At 35.7% G+C, this 24,569-nt stretch overlaps 2 protein-coding genes across 2 annotated transcripts in view; both read right to left on the bottom strand.

The window, feature by feature from the left end:
- Positions 1-24,569, bottom strand: part of LOC127867390 (gastrula zinc finger protein XlCGF8.2DB-like) — a 47,659-nt gene that overhangs the window by 5,402 nt on the left and 17,688 nt on the right. The gene's annotated exons all lie outside the window — the stretch shown is intronic.
- The window catches only part of LOC127867389 (DNA polymerase beta-like), a 177,481-nt gene continuing 163,519 nt past the window's right edge, over positions 10,608-24,569 (bottom strand). The window contains exon 13 of the transcript XR_008043471.1: positions 10,608-10,824. The gene's annotated coding sequence lies outside the window, so the exon portion shown is untranslated. The remainder of the gene's footprint in view (positions 10,825-24,569) is intronic.

Genomic DNA, 24,569 nt, shown 5'->3' with positions numbered 1-24,569 from the left:
ATTTGGACAAATGTTCTGACCAAGTTTCATGAAGATTGGCCAATAAATATGGCTAATATAGTGTCAACAAGTTTTCAAAAAGTTTCATAAAGCCAAATAAGGACAACTGCCCCCCCTGGCGGCCATGTTTTTCAACGAACCATAACCATTTTCAAACTCACTCGAGCTATTGTTAGAACAAATGTTCTGATCAATTTTCATAAAGATTGGATAATAAATGTGACTTCTAGAGTGTTAACAAGGTTTTGTAGTAAATAGCCATTTAAGGAAAAATGCCACGCCCCCTTGTGGCCACGTTGTTAAACGGATCTCAACCATTTTTGAACTTAGCCCAGATATAATTAGTTCAAATATTCTGACCAAGTTTTATGAGCGTTGGACCACAAATGTGACTTCTAGAGTGTTAACAAGGTTTTACCATACAGTAAAGCCATATAAGGAAAACTGCCCCGCCCCATGGCGGCCATGTTTTTCATTCAACTGGAACCATTTTCGAACTCGTCCAAGATATTATTGGGACACATGTTTTGACCAAGTTTCATGAAGATTGGACTAAAAATGTGACTTCTAGAATGTTAACAAGGTTTTACTATTGCCACATAAGGAAAACTGCCATGCCCCCTGGCGGCCATGTTTTTCAACCAACCGGAACAATTTTCGAACTCGTCCAAGATATAATTGGGCCACATGTTCTGACAAAGTTTCATGAAGATTGGACTATAAATGTGACTTGTAGATAGTTAACAAGGTTTTACAATAGCCATATTAGGAAAACTGCCACGCCCCCTGGCGGCCATATTTTTCAACCAACCGGAACCATTTTCGAACTCGTCCAAGATATTATTGGGACACATGTTCTGACAAAGTTTCATGAAGTTTGGACTAAAAATGTGACTTCTAGAGCGTTAACAAGGTTTTACTAAAGCCATATAAGGAAAACTGCCACGCACCCTGGCAGCCATGTTTTTCAACCAACCGGAACCATTTTCGAACTCGTCCAAGATATTATTGAGACACCTGTTCTTACCAAGTTTCATGAAGATTGGACAATAAATGTGACCTTTAGAGTGTTAACAAGGTAAATGTTGACGACGCACAACGAACGACGGACAAAAGGCGATCAAAAAAGCTCATCATGAGCACGTTGTGCTCAGGTGAGCTAAAAACAACGGCCGAAAAAGTTATGGTTCATGTTCACTGCACTTCTCCTAGTTGCCATCTGTTTACATTTCTAGTTTTAAGTAAATCCCTTCAATAGATTTCGAGTTATGCTCCAGAATTTTTTTTACTTTGAAATTAAATAAAGGGAGATAATTCAAAAACTAAGGTAGATATAGTTATGGTTTTTAGTAACTGCACTTCTCCTACTTACCATTTCTTTATATTCAAAGATTCAAGTTAATCCCTTCAGTAGATATTATGCTTATTAAAGTTATGCTCCAAACAAAAATTTACGTTGAAACTAAATAAAGGGAGATAATTCAAAAACTAAGGTAGATATAGTTATGGTTCTTAGTCACTGCACTTCTCCTACTTGCCATCTGTTTATATTTTAAGTTTCAAGTAAATCCTTTAAGTAGATTTAGAGATATGCTCCAGACAAAAATTTACTTTGAAATTTTAAAAAGGGGAGATATTTCAAAAACTAAGGTAGATAGAGTTACGGTTCTTGGTCACTGCACTTCTCCTTGTTGCCAACCATCTATATTCTAAGTTTAAAGTAAATCCATTTAATAGATTTGGAGTTATGCTCTGGAAATGGTTTCGGACGGACGGACAGCTGAACGGACTAATTACTATATCCCCTCCGAAAAAAAATTGAGGGGATAATAAGCTGTGTAACCCATTATAAATACAACTGAATTCGCATTAAATACATTACACAAACTTTTGATCGTTCTTAAAAAAATTGTAACAAGAATACAACAAGTAAATTAAAATAACGCATTTTTGTGTCTGAACAAGTACATGTATTTAATTTTCTGATATTTGCCTAAAACTATGAACTATTTTTACATCAGTGGGGTTTTTTTACAACAGATTCGAAAAAAAATATGTGTAATTAATAACCTTCAAGTATATCGTATAGTTAATATCATAAGTTCAACGGCAGTGACATATTTTAAATATTCCGATTTCGTAATCAGTTTGCAATATTGCTCTGCCACAAAAATAGCGAAATATAATGAGAAAGAACAATAAACACAATTTGCAAATATTTCATTCAAGATTCGTTCAATTCAATTATGCCAGTGCGTTTCGGATGAAGACAGCCAAACATCGCCGATACAAGACACCTGATGACGTTACAGAGGAGAAGTTGACAGTAGTCACACTAAACAGGACACGTGGAGGATATCACGCTTTGTTGTTGGTATAATAAGCACTTTAGACTTTTTGTTTATTTACCTCTAAAGGCTTCAATTGTCATATTGAATGATGCGTCTCTCAAATCAAAATTGAAAACAATACAAAAACTGTCTCAGGGGATGACATGCCCCTGATGGTGTTATGGCATTAGAGATAGGGACCTGGGTCGTACGCATGACACTTTCTTTTTGTGCTTTTTGCCAGCTTTTTCAAATTCGATTGATGCATGACAAATATACAGACCAGACACCCCTATTTATGCACACTCCTAAAAAGTCGAAGTGTGACCTTTGAGACAGCTAGGACAGGGATATTATGAGCGACATTTGCGCCAAGTTCAAAAATCCATCCACTAATACCAAAGATATCTATCGAAAATACCTATAAATGTACAATCATTTAAGTCTAAGTGTGACCTTAATTTAGGTACTTGTACCTGGGTCTTGCGCGCGACACTTCGCCATACTATTCTTTACTATACTTTACATTTGAGCCATGTTATTTAAAAATCTATCCATTAATGACAACGATATAGATCCGCACCCCTATGAATGCAAAATCATAACATCTGACCTAGAAAGGCTAATTGTGACCTTGAGAAATCATGCAAAAACTTTGTCAGCTAATGAACATAAGACAAGAGACAACAAAACAAAGTCAACAAGGTAGTTTTTAATATTTAATTGGTCTCTTTGCATTGTTGTGTAAAAATAATAACGTTTTAGTTTTAAATGAATCTGTATAATATACTGCCGGTGCACATAACATATTTCATACTAATAAGTCAAAATGAAATGTACTAGATTTATTGTTATGTTTATTTACAATAAACAATGATTAAAAATAATTCAAATTGATATACATTGACCACAAACATGTATTCACATACGGTGTTACTGTTTAAAAATGTAAAACAATAATTAAACGTAAAAGCACATTATTATAATACTATTTGTAATGAGTATTACAACGCTTCTGAGGAATATTCATCAAAATTTAATGTAAGCACTTTCTTACTCCATGCCAACTTTAAACATCTTGAAAAGTATACTTCATAATTGACGTATGGTTCATGCCATAAAAATATGCTTTATCAACCAAATAACATACTATATAAAACAATTGCATACAGTAAAAAAATCTTTGTTTTTAAATATATTTAAAATGACTATGTATGCTGAAATCCAAACACAATGTATACATACTTTTTTATTATAAAAGTGTCCTTGTGTTATTAGACAAACAAATAACAAAATCATAATTGGTATATTCATGCGAGAAAATTAAAACAAACCACTACAAGTACACAGCAAGAGCACCGCATAATGGGTGCCACGCTAGGCTGCGGGTGCAGTCTTGAAAAAATTAAAGTCTGTCAGAATTTTTTTTTAGAGGTCACAGTGACCTTGACCATTGACCCAAACAAACATGTAGAACTCATCAAGGTGCAGCTACATATAAAGTTTCAAAGTTGTAGGTTGACGCACTTTGATTTTAGAACCAATGTTCAAAACCTAGACAAAATGTTAAGGTTTTAGTACGACGTGGACGGCGGACGACACGACGACGGACACGACACGACGAGCTGGCTATTAAATACCTCGGGTTTTCTCCGAAAACAGCTAAGCTAAAAATAAATACTCGTTTACAGAATGTCAACAGCAAGCTAAGAAATCAAGACTTAAAAAATTGAAACAAGAATACAACAAGTAAATTAAAATAACGCATTTTTGTGTCTGAACAAGTACATGTATTTAATTTTCTGGTATTTGCTTAAAACTATGAACTATTTTTACATCAGTGGGTTTTTTTTACAACAGTTTCGAAAAAAAATATGTGTAATAAATAACCTTCAAGTATATCGCATAGTTAATATCATAAGTTCAACGGCAGTGACATATTTTAAATATTCCGATTTCGTAATCAGTTTGCAATATTGCTCTGCCACAAAAATAGCGAAATATAATGAGAAAGAACAATAAACACAATTTGCAAATATTTCATTCAAGATTCGTTCAATTCAATTATGCCAGTGCGTTTCGGATGAAGACAGCCAAACATCGCCGATACAAGACACCTGATGACGTTACAGAGGAGAAGTTGACAGTAGTCACACTAAACAGGAAGGTGTAGGATATCACGCTTTGTTGTTGGTATAATAAGCACTTTAGACTTTTTGTTTATTTACCTCTAAAGGCTTCAATTGTCATATTGAATGATGCGTCTCTCAAATCAAAATTGAAAACAATACAAAAACTGTCTCAGGGGATGACATGCCCCTGATGGTGTTATGGCATTAGAGATAGGGACCTGGGTCGTACGCATGACACTTTCTTTTTGTGCTTTTTGCCAGCTTTTTCAAATTCGATTGATGCATGACAAATATACAGACCAGACACCCCTATTTATGCACACTCCTAAAAAGTCGAAGTGTGACCTTTGAGACAGCTAGGACAGGGATATTATGAGCGACATTTGCGCCAAGTTCAAAAATCCATCCACTAATACCAAAGATATCTATCGAAAATACCTATAAATGTACAATCATTTAAGTCTAAGTGTGACCTTAATTTAGGTACTTGTACCTGGGTCTTGCGCGCGACACTTCGCCATACTATTCTTTACTATACTTTACATTTGAGCCATGTTATTTAAAAATCTATCCATTAATGACAACGATATAGATCCGCACCCCTATGAATGCAAAATCATAACATCTGACCTAGAAAGGCTAATTGTGACCTTGAGAAATCATGCAAAAACTTTGTCAGCTAATGAACATAAGACAAGAGACAACAAAACAAAGTCAACAAGGTAGTTTTTAATATTTAATTGGTCTCTTTGCATTGTTGTGTAAAAATAATAACGTTTTAGTTTTAAATGAATCTGTATAATATACTGCCGGTGCACATAACATATTTCATACTAATAAGTCAAAATGAAATGTACTAGATTTATTGTTATGTTTATTTACAATAAACAATGATTAAAAATAATTCAAATTGATATACATTGACCACAAACATGTATTCACATACGGTGTTACTGTTTAAAAATGTAAAACAATAATTAAACGTAAAAGCACATTATTATAATACTATTTGTAATGAGTATTACAACGCTTTTGAGGAATATTCATCAAAATTTAATGTAAGCACTTTCTGACTCCATGCCAACTTTAAACATCTTGAAAAGTATACTTCATAATTGACGTATGGTTCATGCCATAAAAATATGCTTTATCAACCAAATAACATACTATATAAAACAATTGCATACAGTAAAAAAATCTTTGTTTTTAAATATATTTAAAATGACTATGTATGCTGAAATCCAAACACAATGTATACATACTTTTTTATTATAAAAGTGTCCTTGTGTTATTAGACAGACAAATAACAAAATCATAATTGGTATATTCATGCGAGAAAATTAAAACAAACCACTACAAGTATACAACAAGAGCACCGCATAATGGGTGCCACGCTAGGCTGCGGGTGCAGTCTTGAAAAAATTAAAGTCTGTCAGAATTTTTTTTTAGAGGTCACAGTGACCTTGACCATTGACCCAAACAAACATGTAGAACTCATCAAGGTGCAGCTACATATAAAGTTTCAAAGTTGTAGGTTGACGCACTTTGATTTTAGAACCAATGTTCAAAACCTAGACAAAATGTTAAGGTTTTAGTACGATGTGGACGGCGGACGACACGACGACGGACACGACACGACGAGCTGGCTATTAAATACCTCGGGTTTTCTCCGAAAACAGCTAAGCTAAAAATAAACACTCGTTTACAGAATGTCAACAGCAAGCTAAGAAATCAAGATGACAAAAAAATAAAAATAAAACATCTGATAACTAAATTATTAAAATTCACGTTTCCTGTTCATTTTGGCATGGATGTGAACTTAACTAAAAATTGTGACCTAAAACATGATATATGCAATGCAAACCTAAACGTTTCAGATCATTTAAGAAAAAATACTTTGAAATGACTGATGATTTTCTGATTACCGAAATGTGTGTCTATTTAAAAAAAGAATCCCGTTTTTATTTTAATGAAACAGGTTTTTATGTTATTGATAACTTAAGGGAAATGCTGAAATTCAAATTTCATGTCGATAAAGCCTTCATGCCATTAAACATTCAAGATATCTTGATCCAAATTATGGATATAATAATATTATAGGGGTGAACGGAAGACCGTTGTAACTCATGATAATAAAGAAGGACAACGGGGGGAATCACGTGTTCAGAATTGAGAAAACATGGCCGCCGATGCATCGCTTAGATTGAAAAATTGAGTGTTCAAACAGGTACATCTTCCTTATTACTTACTTGTTTTTAATCGGATAATGCCTATCATAGGGCCAGCCGGAAGCGGTTTCATAGAGTATCAACCGTTTCCCTCTGGTTGGTCGGAGTGTGGAGATTACTCATGGAATATTTTGCGATTTCTTGAACCGTCAATTGCTGTTGTACACGCACTAACAATAATATCACTGTTTTCACAATAATTAGCACTGTTTAAGTACCACTTGTGCATGTGGACGCATTGTAACTTACAAAAAATGGATACATCGATTGCTAATGGCGTAATTTTTAAGGTAAAGTTGAGTTTAGATTGGTGTTAACGATTGCTGTTGAGCACGCACATGGCTGTTATACACGGACAACTTCTAGAACAACTATTGTTGAGCACGCACATGTCAAGGAATACCGTTTTCTCTGCCGAATACGCCTAAAACAACGTCGCTAGGGCATGTTCTGGTACATGAAGCGATACATATCTTGCGTGAAGACACTGAAAATGTTAACTCGTATACGAAATTGGCTACCTGGATCATCAAAATTTTATTTTCAATAGGAATTTTATTGCTAGCCTCTATCGGCGTAGCTTCTTTTTGCTATGGGTTGCGAGTATTTGAAAATGTTTTTTTCCACATGTATGTACATTAAAGACTCAATATCTCTAGATGTTCGGGGTTTTTTTTTTTAATGTAGTCTGAAAAAAGAAGAATTGCATTGGCTTCTAGTAATGTATTGTCAACTCTTGATATATCGAAATCGAATATACATATCGAAATCTATGTCTCGATTTTGTTGGATATCTTGATTGTTATTATGTAAAAAATACCAATTTTTCTATGTTTGTTCCCGTATCCTGGTGGATACATATTTTTACAAGTTCGAATTACCAGAATTGAAATTAAAGTTACACTCGAGTTATTGGTATTTTTTACGTTACATCCATACAACATTGAAATATCCAGTGTAGACTGGTTTCGTCCGTATGTTTGCCGGACTATGTGGGCTACCAAATTAGCACAAAAGCCAAGAAAACGGTCATATGTAACATTTTTTTAAGCATGTATATTCGTTATGTAAATTATAAATAACCAACGCGAACTACTGTTGAATGAACGATGATACCAAAAGTAAAGATTAACTTATTTATCATGCCCCCCTTTCGAAGACGAGGGGGTATATTTTTTGCACATGTCGGTCGGGCCGTCGGTCCGTCCACCAAATGGTTTCCGGATTATAACTCAAGAACGCTTAGGCATAGGAGCATGAAAATTCATAGGTACATTAATCTTGACTGGCAGCTGACCTCTATTGATGTTTAGGTCACAAGGTCAAGGTCACAATGACTTTAAACAGTAAAATGGTTTCTGGATGATAACTCAAGAATGCTCATGCCGAGGATCATGAAATTTTAAAGGTTCATTGATCATAACTGACAGATGACCCCTATTGACTAGGGCAAAGGTCAAGGCCACAGTGACCTGAATCAGTAAAATGGACACTATGTATGTGTGTGTGTGTGTGCGTGCGTGCGTGCGTGCATGCATGCATGCATGTATGTATGTATAAATATATATATATATATATATATATTACATGTAATCACTCTAACCTACGTGTCAATACTTTATATATCTGTTTCACCCTAAATATATTTGGGAAGAATGCGTGTTTTACAAACATCCCTTGTTGCTTTTAGGATGACCAAGAAGAAGTCTCGCATTTGCAATCAGCAGCCAAAACGCCGCCGTTTATTTGCAACTGCTGCTACAGCTTGTACAAGCAATTCAACAACTTGCACCGATACTCGCGGTTTGAAGAGGAAGCACATTCTAACTCCCCTCAAAGGTAATCGTGGAACGCCCATCAAAAGTCCGTACAAGTCACCTCTCTATAAGGCCCGCAAGATCACAATCAAACCAAGATCCAGCAAAGCTTCGTCTAAGCAACTTTTTGAATTGATGATGAAGGCAAAACCTTTGAAAGCTGCACAGAATTTATACCTACGCCAACATATGAATGTGACATCACTATCCGTACACCAGCTTCACCCCAAGAATCAAAAGTTCAAGAAGAAATTAACGAATTGCTCCCTACAGTTTTAGGAATTTTGGCAGCAGAAGGCAGGTTGGATATTACTATCCTAAACTTTTTTAAACAAGTGAGGGATGGAAAAAACCCGCTGGATAACATGTCTCTTATTCTTTTCAGCGAGGTTGTTCAGTGGTTTGAGTGTTCTTCTACCACACAAATGCGCTACAGCAAAGACTCAAAAACATTTTGGAAACTTGGTAACAGGATGTTTGGGGAGCGATTTTCAAACTTTATGGGAGGTCCCAAAAGCCAAGGCGAAGCCATCCTGCCAAGGATTACTTGGCGTTAGATGGGAGGGAGCTCGGACAAACCAGTCAAAACTGCCACCGTCACAGAGAATGGGCATAGACATTGCAAAAAGGGTCCCTAATTCGTAATTGCGAACACTGTCAATATAAACTTGAGTTCCTTCCTTTTATTTACGGATATGGTTATAAAGTTTAGGAACTGCATTTTACACTTTTTATAAAGACAAAAGCATCAACAGCATTAAGTATCAAAGTCTTATCAAAGACTCGGCCCAGTGAATGTGAAAAATGATTAATAAAAATACATGTTCAAGGCAGATCCAGGGCAGCAAAAGCAGTCTCGGTATTAATCCCCGATAAGCATCATCACTACTAAGACAATATTATAAAGTGAAGATTCAATTGCAGTATATTACCCATTTGACTCGTGGGACATGAAAACTGTTGTCGTTGATTAAGTCCTATACAAAGCGTCTTTTGGACGTGCTGAAGAGTAAAACTAGTACAGTTCCAGCTTTGTTATTTCATGATGGTGTTTAGACGATGAACCAATGTCAAACCGCCATTGCAACACAGGCATCTTTTCGGATCAACATTCATTTATTACCGAAATGACGGTTTCGGGGAATTGAATGTTATTTTGAATAATGTGATAGCCTTTTGACATATTGTTCAATTACTTGTATTTAAAATATGCATAAACTTTTGGCTATGCATATAACATGCTGTAAGTTTATATTAACTCATCCATAGAATATTCATAGAAAATGTTTATACCTTATGAATATTAACTATCTGAAATGTCAAAAATATTTAAGTGGTTTGAATATGTATGTTTTTCTGGAAAAAAATATGTTGTTAGGTTACGCGTCGGCAAAACATTCTCTGATTAGTCAGCTTCTACAGGAGCTGTCTAATGAAGATATATTTTTGTTGCAAAGGACGACTCAGCTAGTCACCAGGACTGAATGAGTTAAGTGCATGCGTTTATATTTATGCACTGAAAATAGCCCTTAGACCTGGACATTGTTTTATGCTATATTTTGACAACAGCTGGGGGTTTGCTTTAGCTGGGGTTTACATGACATTTTTATTTTGTTGTTTTTTAGCTTTTTTTCAATCCCAAAGTACATTTATTAGTGAATTTTCTTTATTGAAACAAACATACACCAATCTAGAGTAGCCAATCTGAACCACTCTAGGTCAGCGTTTGTTTGATGAATTGGGCACACTGATAATGCGCCAAGAATAAATATTTCCTTTGTGTCGTCCAAAATAGTTTATTATTTGTGTCATGTTCTGAGAAAATTGGGCATAATGCATGTGCATAAAGTGTCGTATCAGATTAGCCTGTGCAACCCACACAGGCCAATGAGGGACGACACTTTCTGCTTTAATGACATTTTTTGTTTTAATGAAGTCTCTTCCTGTTTAGGCAGAAAGTGTCGTCCCTGATTAGCCTGTTCCGACTGCACAGGCTAATCTGGGAAGACACTTTAAGCACATGCATTATGCCCAATTTTCACAGAACATGACTCATTTATTCATTAATTCTTATGAGATAATTTACTAACAATACTATGCTGAATGTACAAAATATTTCTTTATTATAAAAACAATAAAAATTCAATTGGCAAAAGATTTGTTGAAATACTTATATCACAAAAATAATCACAGACAATAATCACAATATCATTAACAACTTATAGGTTTATCCTAGGGATTAATAAAAATAACAAGATGCGTTTGTGAAACACAATGTCCCCCTATATGACGTTTGACCTTGTAGGATGACCTTGACCTTGACCCTTCACCACTCAAAATGTGCAGCTCCATGAGATAACATGCATTTCAAATATAAAATTGCTAGCTTCAATATTGCAGAAGTGACATTACATGAGCAATTTTGACCCATATATTTGACCTTGAAGGATGACCTTGACCTTGACCTTTCACCACTAAAAATGTGCAGCTCCATGAGATACACATGCATGCCTAATATCAAGTTGCTATCTTCAATATTGCAAAAGTATTCATAAAATTAGCAATTTGGGCCACATATATTTGACCTCTGACCTTGAAAGATGACCTTGACCTTTCACCACTCAAAATGTGCAGCTCCATGAGATACACATGCATGCCAAATATCAAGTTGCTATCTTCAATATTGCAAAAGTACTCATAAAATGAGCGATTTTGGCCACATATATTTGACATCTGACCTTGAAAGATGACCTTGACCTTGACCTTTCACCACTCAAAATGTGCAGCTCCATGAGATACACATGCATGCCAAATATCAAGTTGGTATCTTGAATATTGAAATACTGCAAAAGTGTACATTAAATGAGCGATTTTGACCCATATATTTGACCTTTGACCTTAAAGGATGACCTTGACCTTTCACCACTCAAAATGTGCAGCTCCATGAGATACATATGCATGCCAAATATCAAGTTGCTATCTTCAATATTGCAAAAGTTATTGCAAATGTTAAAGTTGGCGCAAACCAACCAACCAACAGACCAACCAACCAACAGACCAACAGACAGGGCAAAAACAATATGTCCCCCACTACTATAGTGGGGGACATAAAAACTATTCTACAATTGCAGCATCCTTTGTTGATTGTACAAAATATTTTTTTATTAAACAAACAATAAAACTTCAATTGGCAAAAGATTGGTTGAAATACTTGTATCACAAAAATAATCACAGACAATAATCACAATATCATTAACAGCGTGTAGGTTTATCATATTGATTAATAAAAATAAAAACTGTTCTACTATTGCAGCATCCTTTGCATTTCAATAGTACGGATTCAAATCTAAAGAGAGAAAAAAATTCTACATAAGGCATAATAAAAAAGAGTTTGTTTCTTGTTTCCTGGCTTGCATTTTGCAAGTATTCTTAACAGAAAGAAGAGGGCCTAGATGGCCCTAAGCGTTCAACTCAGTCCATGCATCAAAACCAGATTGAATAACATTAAACACAAGTCAATTATTGGTGTCTCTAAAAATATGATATGTTACAAGAAACAAATAATCTATTATTTGTGCCTAATGTAGACAAAATGTAAATGAATGAGTTAAAGACAATTATTTATTAGTACATTTTGCTTTGTGCCTGAGAAGACTGCATTTGTGTTTATATACCTTTCCACAAATACAAATGTTTTGTTTACTTTCTTCATGCACAAGGATGTGGTTATCCAGTACATGCTTATAGTTACTTTCAAAATCGCATATACTGCATGCAAATCTGGGCTTTTCCCTATGATGACGGGATTCATGTAACCTGAGGTCGGCTTTAATGGCAAAACTCTGTTGGCAAGTTTCACACCTGTAGCTCTTTTCCTCACCATGACTATAGCACCTTAGTCAATAGAATAAAATAACATAAAGTTAAAGTCTCATCAAATGAGTGTGAAAAGTCCCCTTATTATAGTAAGTAAGTGTTGCAATTATGAAAGTAATGGCTTTGATACTTTAGGAATAAAGTGGAGCTAGACACAAACCTTAACCGAATTTTCAATTTTCTAAGTGAAAAAAGGGCAATAATGCTTACAAAATATTTGATACAGTTTTCTTCTCTTGTTTATAGATTGGGGTCATGCTGGTAAAGACATATGCAAAATACGAAAGCAATATGTCAAGGAACATAGAAAATATTTGAGGTGGTACGCAAACTTTAACATAGATTTATCAATAATATGCATATTTTAAGTGAAAAAAGGCCATAATTCTTACAAAATGCTTGAAACAGTTGACTGCTCTTGTTTATTGGTTTGGGTCATGTATGCAAAATATAAAAGCAATATGTCAAGGGACATTGAAAATATTTGAGATGGTACGCAAACTTTAACTGTCCAACGCTCACGCCGACACCGAGGTGAGGATAGCTCCACTATATGTGTATATATAAATATATATATATATAGTCGAGCTACAAACTATATATGTGATAGATGCAAATTAAAGTTTCATTTTCTTAAAGAACAAAGTTTAATCTTTTGCTTCAGACATTTGTTTTAAGTCTTGTCGCATTCGTTTTTTACCTATTACTTCTTGAAGAAACATAATTTAGCTTAATTTCCCAAACGGTGTTTGAAGCCATATTTGATCCAACACCTATTTTTTTCATGAGCCAAAACAACAACTTTTACTACCAAAAGATTTACCGAGTTCTTGTGTTTAAGACAATTACAAATAAAACCTCAATTTATCAACCAATCTTACCTGTGCCGTGTTAAATTGGCCCGACTGAAGAACGTTCTGCCACAGCATTTGTATGGCCCTTTTCCTTCATGTCTCCTCTCATGGTTATTTATTCCGGACCTAGAGGAGAACGCTTTGCCGCAAGTCCGGCAGATATAATTGACATCTGCCATAATCTGGAATGATATGCAGTAAATACCTTAAGGCCCAAGTCAATTTATATTCTCATTTACCCTGTCCCTAATCTGGTTGCTATACTAATGCAACTGACATAGATTTCGATATGTATATTCGATTTAGATATATCAAGAGTTGACAATACATTACTAGAAATCAATGCAATTCTTCTTGTTTCAGACTACATTTAAAAAAAAAAAAACATCTTCGAGATATCGAGTCTTTAATGTACATACATGTGGAAAATAAAACATTTTCAAATACTCGCAACCCATAGCAAAAAGAAGCTACGTCGATAGAGGCTAGCAATAAAATTCCTATTGAAAATAAAATTTTGATGATCCAGATAGCCAATTTCGTATACGAATTAACATTTTCAGTGCCTTCACGTAAGATATGTATCGCTACATGTACCAGAACATGCCCTTGTGACGTTGTTTTAGGCGTATTCGGCAGAGAAAACGGTATTCCTTGACATGTGCGTGCTCAACAACAGTTAATCTAGAAGTTGTCCGTGTACAACAGCCATGTGCGTGCTCAACAGCAATCGTTAAAACCAATCTAAACTCAACTTTACCTTGAAAATAACGCCATTAGCAATCGATGTATCCATTTTTTGTAAGTTACAATGCGTCCACATGCACAAGTGGTACTTAAACAGTGCTAATTATTGTGAAAACAGTGATATTATTGTTAGTGCGTGTACAACAGCAATTGACGGTTCAAGAATCGCAATTTATTCCATGAGTAATCTCCACACTCCGACCAACCAGAGGGAAATGATTGATACTCTATGAAACCGCTTCCGACTGGCCCTATGATAGGCGTTATCCGATTAAAAACAAGTAAGTAAAAAGGAAGATGTACCTGTTTGAACACTCAATTTTTCAATCTAAGCGAGGCATCGGTAGCCATGTTTTCTCAATTCTGACCACGTGATTCCCCCCATTGAAGGAGATACCACAGTTCAGCCCTATCTTGATTTTAATTAAGGATATTTGGTCAAACATATTGCAGTGAACAAAAAAGAAATGTCAACAGACATTAGAACGATGATAAAGCTCAAATTAATTAAAGGAAATATCACCATTTTTGAGTGACTAGGAATTTCGTTAAATTTTAACAAATACTTAAAAAAAAATAGCATTCACCTTTAATACAAACAATTTTTTAACAATAAAACTATAAGAGTGTAAGAGTGGCAAAAGTTATTGTTTTACAACAAAGGGTGCTAGAATTATAGTCTAATATGCCTCAGTGATCACCTTTGAATTAATAGCAACCCCCTGTCCATAATGACCACATTGATTTCCTCTTGAACACTTTCAAAATATATGTATATGCTACCTGCGAATTACACCCACCTGCAATAAGGACCAGCAAATGCCATTTTACATTCCCAAAAGTCCTCTTCAATATTTTGCAAAGGGAATTGAGACCACCTGTAAACACAGACCACAACCACCACATCCCTTGAGTGGTCTTTATTGGCAGGTTAGACTGTCTCTTGATTTATTCCAACACCGCATTCCTTAATATGATTTTGCATGTTGTGCTTCCATTTAAACATTTTTCCACAGACAGAGCAAGAAAACATCTGAGCACTATGTTTATTCATGTGCTGTTTCAACAGCCTTCTTGTCTTAAACATTTTGGCGCATGTTGCACATGCATGCTGTCTGCGTACATGGCCCGGAAGGTAGCATTTGTGCATTCGAAGACTTAATGGGGTTTTGTACGACTTTGAACATATTACACAGACGTTGTTTTTTTCATCAGAATGTGAACTTATGTGTTGTTGAAGAGCGTATCTTGACTGACATGGCTTCGCACACAGTTTACAGGAATACTTTGATGCCTTGCCCTGGTGAATCTCATTCTCATGCTTGTTTAGCCAATATGTCGTAGTGAACACCTTCCCACACTGACTACAAACGTTTGTACTATCAGTGTGGGAACGGGTGTGACGCTGCAGTGAATTTTTACCACTGAATGTTTTTCCGCACCCTGGTACATCGCACATGTAGGTGGATCCACTATGGAGCTGCATATGCCGCTTTAAAGAGTATACGGTCGATAAAGCAACACTGCACACTTTGCATTGAAAGTGATCTCCATTGGAAGAAGACCTCTGTAATAATACATATAAAATTCACATCATATGATAAACGGCACAACAAAAACAAACATAACTTTGTTAGATTGCTTTGATTACACATTAAATAACTTCTACTAATATATTTGTCGATGAACACGAATTACTATGTCTTAAATGTATGAAGTATTACAGTTCTAAACATTTTGCACCATATGGATTCATAGTGTTTTATTGTAAGGTTTAACCCATTTCACAGTGTGCACAGGTATTCACTATCACATGTGCTGGCAAAAGTGAAGACACGAGCACGTATTCACTATATTATGCGCACATGTAAAAGAAATTTGTGCACACATGTTTTAAAAAAATAATTTCCAATGTCACCTCTATGCAACCATACATTTAAGTGTGACACACACAAATCAATGTAACACATGACTAATTAACAAAGAAAATTAGCCATGCTTTTTGTATTCGGTTTTCATTTATTTTTATTTTGTTACTCTGAATTTTGCATAAACACCAGTAACTGAAAGCGGAGTTACTGTCTCACAAGCTATGACAAGAGGGCCATGATGGCCCTGAATCGCTCACCTGACTCATTAAGATCAGATGAAAACTATGACCTCTATTGTCTACACAATGTTTTTCTATGATTTGACCTAGTGACCTAGTTCCTGACTCTAGATGACCCAAATACAATCCCAATCCAGATTTCATCAAGATAAACATTCTGACCACAGTTCATAAATATTGGATAAAAACTGTGACCTCTATTGTCAACACAAGGTTTTTCTATTTATTTGACCTAGATTTTTACCCCAGATGACCCAAATACAATCCCACCCAGATTTCATCAAGAATTCTGACCAAATTTCATAAAGGTTGGATGAAAACTGTGATCTCTAATGTCTACACAAGGTTTTTCTATTATTTGACCTAGTGACCTAGTTTTTGACCCCAGATGACCCAAATAAAATCCCAACCCAGATTTCAAGATAAACATTCTGACCAAATTTCATAAAGATTGGATGAAAACTGTGACCTCTATTGTCTACAGAAGGTTGTTCTATTATTTGACCTAGTGACCTTGTTTTTGACCCCAGATGACCCAAATACAATCCCAAACCGGATTTCATCAAGATAAACATTTTGACCAAATTTCATCAAGATTGGATGCAAACTGTGACCTCTACTGTCTACACAAACAAATTGTTGACGGACGGACGCACGGACACACGCAGGCACGCACAACGGACGCCAGACATCACACGATCACATAAGCTCACCGTGTCACTTCATGACAGGTGACCTAAAAATATGTGTCGGAGATAAACATGAACAGTTGTGGTTAAAATCCCATAGAAACAAGGGCTGTTTGTAAAACATGCATGCCCCCCTATATGGGCTATAAGTTGTAGTAGCAGCCATTGTGTGAATACGTTTTTTGTCACTGTGAATGGTGGTGGTGGTGGTGGTGGTGGTGTAGTAGTAGTAGTAGTAGTAGTAGTAGTAGTAGTAGTAGTAGTAGTAGTTGTAGTAGTAGTAGTAGTAGTAGTAGTAGTAGTAGTAGTAGTAGTAGTAGAAGTAGTAGTAGAAGTAGTAGTAGTAGTAGTAGTAGTAGTAGTGGTAGTAGTAGTAGTAGTAGTAGTGGTAAAAGTAGTAGTAGTAGTGGCAGTAGTAGTAGAAGTAGTAATAGTAGACGTGGTGGTGGTGGTGGTGGTGGTGGTGGTGGTGGTGGTGGTAGTAGTACTAGTAGTAGTAGTACTAGTAGTAGTAGTAGTAGTAGTAGTAGTAGTAGTAGTAGTAGTAGTAGTAGTAGTAGTAGTAGTAGTAGTAGTAGAAGTAGTAGTAGTAGTAGTAGTAGTAGAAGTAGTAGTAGTAGTAGTAGTAGTAGTAGTAGTAGTAGTAGTAGTAGTAGTAGTAGCAGTAGCAGTAGCAGTAGCAGTAGCAGCATTACAAGACCAATACTTAAGAATGATCAAATGGGAAAAGGTAACATAGCACCAGCAGTAAATATGGGGCTCATTTACAGGTCAGATTTGGAATCTCTGCTGTAAAATGAGATTTTGAATGAATTAAAGGGAGGCAAATCTGTAATAAAAAGAACATGCATAAACCGTAGTTGCTTCCCTTGTTTGAACCATGCTAAATCCTTACAAGTTTGGAAAGAATTGGATGAAAAATTTGGACTTTATTGCATAAACACCATTTTCTCAATTCAAGGGGAGGTAATTCTGTACTTCATGGACCAATAATGCTCATTTTTTGTAGGGTTCGTGTCCTCATTGATATAAAGACACTGTGCAAATTTGGAAAGGATCGGACAAAAAATGTGGAAGATTTTTGAAAGTTTTCACAAAATAGACAAAAACGAATAAACATGCAAAGTTCAACGAGCTCCTGCGGCCATGTTTTTTGACGAATCAAATTTCTTTGAACAGCTTTTTCAGGGGAGCCCTCAAAGGTCATCCCTGTGAAATTTTTTGAAAATCTGATGAGCGGTTTCTGACAAGAAGATTTTTTAAGGTTTTTACCATATATGGTCATGGCGGCCATCTTGGTTATGTGATCAAATTTTTTTTAATAATTCTTTTGTCCCATGACCTAGGGATGCTCCACATGAAATTTAGTTGAAATTGGCTCAATGGTTTAGTAGAAGAAGATGTTTACAAATTGTTTACGGACGGACGGACGGATGGACGGACGGACGGACGCCGGACGCTGAGTGATCACAATAGCTCACCTCGAGCTATCGCTCAGGTGAGCTAAAAATGGGGCTTAATTTGTGAGTTTTGATGCATAAAATTTATATTGTGATTGTTTGAAGCATCTTGGTGTTCATTCAAGGTAAACTATGATGGTTCTTGAGTCCACCATTGCATGAAAACTGCTGAGAGAACCTCATATATGACCTAAAAATGCACATACAACAAACAATTTCAATGGTTAACAATTTGGTACTGGCGAATAAAGTCTTTAAAAACAAGGGCTGTTTGTAAAACATGCATGCCCCCCATATGGGCTGTCAGTTGTAGTGGAAGCCATTGTGTGAATACGTTTTTTGTCACTGTGACCTTGACCTTTGACCTAGTGAACTGAAAATCAATAGGGGTCATCTGCCAGCCATGATAAATTGATCCAATTAGCTGGATGGGAGAGTCCACTAGGCATAAATGGGTTTAAGTTTTAGGAAAGAAAAATACAATGATATTTGACCTTTGACCTTGAAGGATGACCTTGACCTTGACTTTCACCACTCAAAATGTGCAGCTCTGTGAGATACACATGCATGCCAAATATGAAGTTGCTATGTTCAATATTTCAAAAGTTATCAAACTTTAACCAAGGTTTAAGTTATTGGACACACACACACATACAATGAATGAAAAATGGGCTGTCAGTTGTTGTGGCAGCCATTGTGAGAATACATTTTTGCCACTGTGACCTTGACCTTTAACCTAGTGACCTGAAAATCAATAGGGGTCATCTGCCAGTCATGATCAATGTACCTATTAAGTTTCATGATCCTAGGCCTAATAAGTCTTGAGTTATAATCAGGAAACCATTTTACTGTTTCAAGTCACTGTGACCTTGACCTTTGACCTAGTGACCTGCAAATCAATAGGGGTCATCTGCCAGTCATTATCAATGTACCTATGAAGTTTCATGATCCTAGGCGTAAGCATTATTGAGTTATCATCCGGAAACCATTAAACTATTTCGAGTCACTGTTACCTTGACCTTTGACCAAGTGACCTGAAAATCATTAGGCGTCATCTGCCAGTCATGATCAATATTCCTATAAACTTTCATGATCCTCCGTGTAAGCATTCTTGAGTTATCATCCGGAAACCATTTTACTGTTTCGAGTCACTGTGGCCTTGACCTTTGACCTAGTGACCTGAAAATCAAAAGGGGTCATCTGCCAGTCATGATCAATGTACCTATGAAGTTTCATGATCCTAGGCTAAAGCATTCTTGAGTTATCATCCAGAAACCGTTTTATTGTTGTGAGTCACTGTGACCTTTACTTTTGACCTAGTGACCTGAAAATCAATAGGGGTCATCTGCCAGTCATGATCAATGTACTTATGAAGTTTCATGATCCTAGGCATAAGCGTTCTTGAGTTATCATCCGGAAACCATCTGGTGGACGGACTGACGGACAGACTGACGGACCAACCAACATGTGCAAAATAATATACCCCTTCTTCTTCGAAGGGGGGCGTAAAAGAGTATTGATAATGCATCAAATGGATTCATACAGAGGTTAAATGGATATCAGTAGATAACCTGTGCGTTAGGATAATGTCAAATAAGTATGATAAATGTACAAACCTTGCGTTCAGACAAAATAACCGAAAAATCAGCTGTTGGCCACCATTTCGAACACAAGCTAATATTTATATCACATACGTCACACTAGTTACTTGTGTACAATCTACCACCTGTTTAAGAGGGACTTCTTTTTAACATTTTTATTTGATTTGAATGTCTTTTTGCATTCATAATAGTTACTCATCAAAAGCAGAGAAAACAAGAAATTTGTTTGTCAGAAACACTATGTCCCCTTCTGGGCGCTTTGGCTTTCTTTTCTTTTTTACCTTTGACCTTGAAGGAAGTTAATTTTCAAAAATTTCAAAGGGCCATAACTCTATGAAAAATCATTCGACCAGAACCCACTGATAATATGCACATCTCCTCTTGGAAGTGAAGCTTCCCATAAAGTTTCATTGAATTTCGGTCATTAGTTGCTGAGAAATAGCACGGACAAAAATTGTGCGCTGACGGCCAGACATACGCACAGACGAAGCGGCGACTCTATGCTCCTTTATTTTGGGGGAGCATAATAAGCGAAAAAGCAACAACAGAAAATCAAAATATATTAGGTCTTAAATCTTACTTAACTGAGTAGACCCACAACAGTTCAGAGTGATTTTTCATCATAGCTGCAAATATTTAGCAACTTATGTTTTACAAAAAGGCATTTTATTCTGTAGTGGTCTTGTGCTGTAGGGAGGAGAATGAGAAACTGGAGGAAACTCAATCTGTCCATTAAGGTGACCACCAACAAACTTATATGCGCCGGAAGTGGAAAAAGAACCCGGTTCACATGGATAAGAAGCGCCAACACCAATTACCATGCTTACAAGACAACCTATCAGTTTATTATCTTGATCACATATCGCATTATTAACCAGATAACCATGTTTGATGTTTCTAGTGAATATTTTGTCCAACAAAGACTGTGTGTCATGGTTATCAAATGAACGTTTCATTTGAGATATTTACATACATAAAATATGTAACATGTGATCACAAGGACTTTATTTTATAAGAATATATTTAAAACAGAAATGCTTTATGCATTATTGAAATTTGCTATTAGCTTTAATAGCAACAGTCCACTTTACATTTAAACGTGCATGCATGTTAACTCTTTATGATTAAACACTATTATATTACGCTGCTCTATACCTATATAACTTATATTGATCAAACAGAAATGTTAACATCGATGTCTGGTATTAAAAATAAAGTGTCAGGCATATTAAGCAAACAGATAATATAATATTATCCCTCCAGACATACATGGTAGATATACCACCTCATAAATTTGTCTTCATGAGTACAGCCCATACCATCATTTTGGAAAATCAAAGAAATATGTCCATGATTGTCTCTAAAGCAACCTGTTATCTGATTGATGTTTTCAAAAAAGTAATAACATGTGAATCAAATTCCAAGAAAACCAAACTTTAGCAAATACTATTTTTATGGTCCCCCAAATTTTGAGGGGAGCATATAGTCCCCGCTTTGTCTGTCTGTCCGTCCATGTGGTCGTCCATGCACAATTTTTGTCCGGGCTATTTCTCAGCAACAAATGACCAGAATTCAATTAAACATTAACTGTACAGATAGTGCAATTCTCGTATGGGCGATTTCTCAGCAACTTATGACTGGAATTCAATGAAACTTTATGGGAAGCTTCACTACCAAGTGGAAATGTGCATATTATCAGCCGGTTCTCGTCGGATGATTTTTCACAGAGTTATGACCCTTTGAAATTTTCCATTGTACATATAGTGCAATTCTTGTCCGAGCTATTTCTCAGCAACTTATTACGGGAATTCAATGAAACTTTGTCAAATAATGATGAGAAATTGGGTGAAATATTTGGGTTTTCTTTATGTACGAAATATTGACAAGTATATCAGTGGCGAGTATGCATGACGGTCAAAAGATTAAATATTTGGATCTGGTGTATGTTTAACAACAAAGGGGGAACGATGCTGTTGACACAAGCCTTAGGCTGTATTTGCATTATTTGTTTGTATCGCAATGCTGATTAGCGTGTGCATACTTGAATAGTGACTTCTCCAGTCCTGGGTTGTAATTCAGCCAATCAGAAATAAACACGCATAGAACACTGACCAATGGGATTCAGAACAGAGTTTCATGAGGCAAATGTTAGAGGGGAATAGTTCAGTTAGCGTTTAGACTTGGGGACGTACGGATCGAGAAAGATACGATCATGTAGCTATCAGACTGTATTTGTATAACCGAAAATATTAAGTATGTTAGACATTAAATTAGACTAGAAACTGATACATGGTGTTGTTGAATATTTTATTCTATATTATGCAGAGAAACCGATATAATAGAGAGGGACCGACTTGTCCCATGCGTGACACGAGAAAATGGTAGTTAATGCAAATCTCGTCATCTTGGCAATTCGCGCATGATGAGATATCGAATGATAGGCTACACGCCGGTAATCTAAGAGTAATGAACATTGTTAGTAACTATGTGTCGTCCATGAACTATGAACGATTACGGGACAACTTTATAGGAGCTTCACTTGTCAAGGTCACAGGGTTCAAAATTTGTGTGCGTATGGAAAGGCCTTGTCCATATACACATGCATGCCACATTTGAAATTGCTATCTGAAGCCACATAGAAGCAGTGAGCATTTTTCGAAACCTAAATGCAAAGTGTGACGGACAGACGGACAGTCCGATCACTATATGCCCTCCTTCGGGGGCATACAAACGCTTAATCTGATACCGTTTGTCTCGGTTTTCTCATCTCTATGTCACATGACTGGGTGGGCAAAGCAATAGATGATTTGCCAAGTGGTAAATTAAATAAAGAACAGTATAAAATATTGCAATGAAATAAAAAAAACAAGAGTGCCAAACTGTCACAAGATACAGCCGTTTGAAGGTTTTGGACAACTTGCTAACTTTACTATGACCCATATTTGAACATGACCTACATATCATCTAGACACAACTTCTGACCAAATTTGGTGAAGATCAGATGAAAACTACTTATATTAGAGAGCAGACACCATGCTAAATGCTTGAAATGCACTAAGTGACCTCGTGATCTAGTTTTTGACCCGGCATGACCCATATTTGAACTTGATCTAGATATTGTCTAGACACAAATTCTGACCAAATTTGGTGAAGATTGGATGAAAACTACTTCAATTAGAGAACGGACACCATGCTAAGTGCTTGAAATGCACTAATAAGTGACTCTGTGACCTAGTTTTTGACCCTGCATAACCCATATTCGAACTTGACCTAGATATTGTCTAGATACAAGTTCTGACCAAGTATGGTGATTATTGGATGAAAACTACTTCTATTACAGAGCAGACACCATGCTAAATGCTTGAAATGCACTAAGTGACCCTGTTACCTAGTTTTTTACCTGGCATGACCCATATTCAAACTTGGCCTAGATATTGTCCAGATATTGTTCTGACCAAGTTTGGTGAAGATCGGATAAAACTACTTCAATTAGGCTGACTAATGGGGTTGTTTACCCTCGGGACTTCGGTTAATAAACCATTGCCTGAGCACACTGCTTAACATAAAACTCTGCATTAAAAGGTCAAAAACGGCCATAAAATGGACAGCCTGATTTTACTGGGCTGTACCAGTTATAAAAATTGGAAACTTTGCAGTGTTGGTGCGGTGCTTTAATAAAAATCTAGTAATTTAAAAAGTAGCTTTACTTATAGCTTTACTTATAATTAAATTAGATGGGATATAAATGCAATACTCATTATAAACTGCATATTGGCTGAGCCTAACGCTGTTAAAAAGCGGCGTTTGTATTGGTTAATAGGCTTATATAACGATGGCGCTGATTGGCCAAAATTTGTTATTAAAAATGACAAGTAGGTCAATCCGTTTTAAAATAGAAATTTTCCCACAGTGGATGACCTTGACATTGCACTTTACAGAATGTAAACAATAAGAATTTCTATGCAGAAAATATATGAAATGAAAGAAAAAGGATAATTACATAAAAAAAAATGAATTTTAATGAAATACATAAATTGTTTTATAGTAATAAATTATTATGTTGATGTTATATTGTTATTCTTCTTCTTCTTATTATTATTAATATGATATTGGATGTTTTTAAAAGGAAAGAGAAAGAGAGAGAATAGCCTAATTTTTATAAGTAAAGATGGTGAAAACACATACTGTTGTATGTGGCATCATCATTACTAGACCAACTGTTCAGTATATACTGCAATGGGTTTGTTGGAGTCTTTAGACTTTGTGAGCTGTGTTTTAAATGTTAAAATCAATATAGAATTACTTTAATTTTATGTTTCTATGATAGAAAAGAAATACACGGAAGTGAAATATGTTGGAAATAAGCAAAAATTATTAATATTTTAGGATTTTACAGATCACAAAGTGGTTTAACATTGCCACTATGTATTCAATCTATGGATAGATGGGAATTTGTTGTTAGAGTTATATGTAGTACAAAGAACTCTTAGCGATGGGAAGATTAAAAGATTAATAAACATTAATTAATAAAGAAGCAAGAGCCTGATTTAATAGCTCTCATAAGAAAAGGCGGATTTGCATGTAAACATGCAATTATATAGAAATATAACAAACATTTGTATTTGGTAATTGTAGTTTAGTTTTAAATTTCAATTAGAGAGCAGAAACCATGCTAAATGCTTGAAATGCACAAAGTGACCCTGTGATCTAGTTTTTGACCCGGCA

Source organism: Dreissena polymorpha, chromosome 2, assembly GCF_020536995.1.
Source record: "Dreissena polymorpha isolate Duluth1 chromosome 2, UMN_Dpol_1.0, whole genome shotgun sequence".
Classification (NCBI taxonomy): Eukaryota; Metazoa; Mollusca; class Bivalvia; order Myida; family Dreissenidae; genus Dreissena; species Dreissena polymorpha.
The sequence above is the reverse complement of the archived record's forward strand: the minus strand, read 5'-3'. Positions and strand labels throughout refer to the sequence as shown.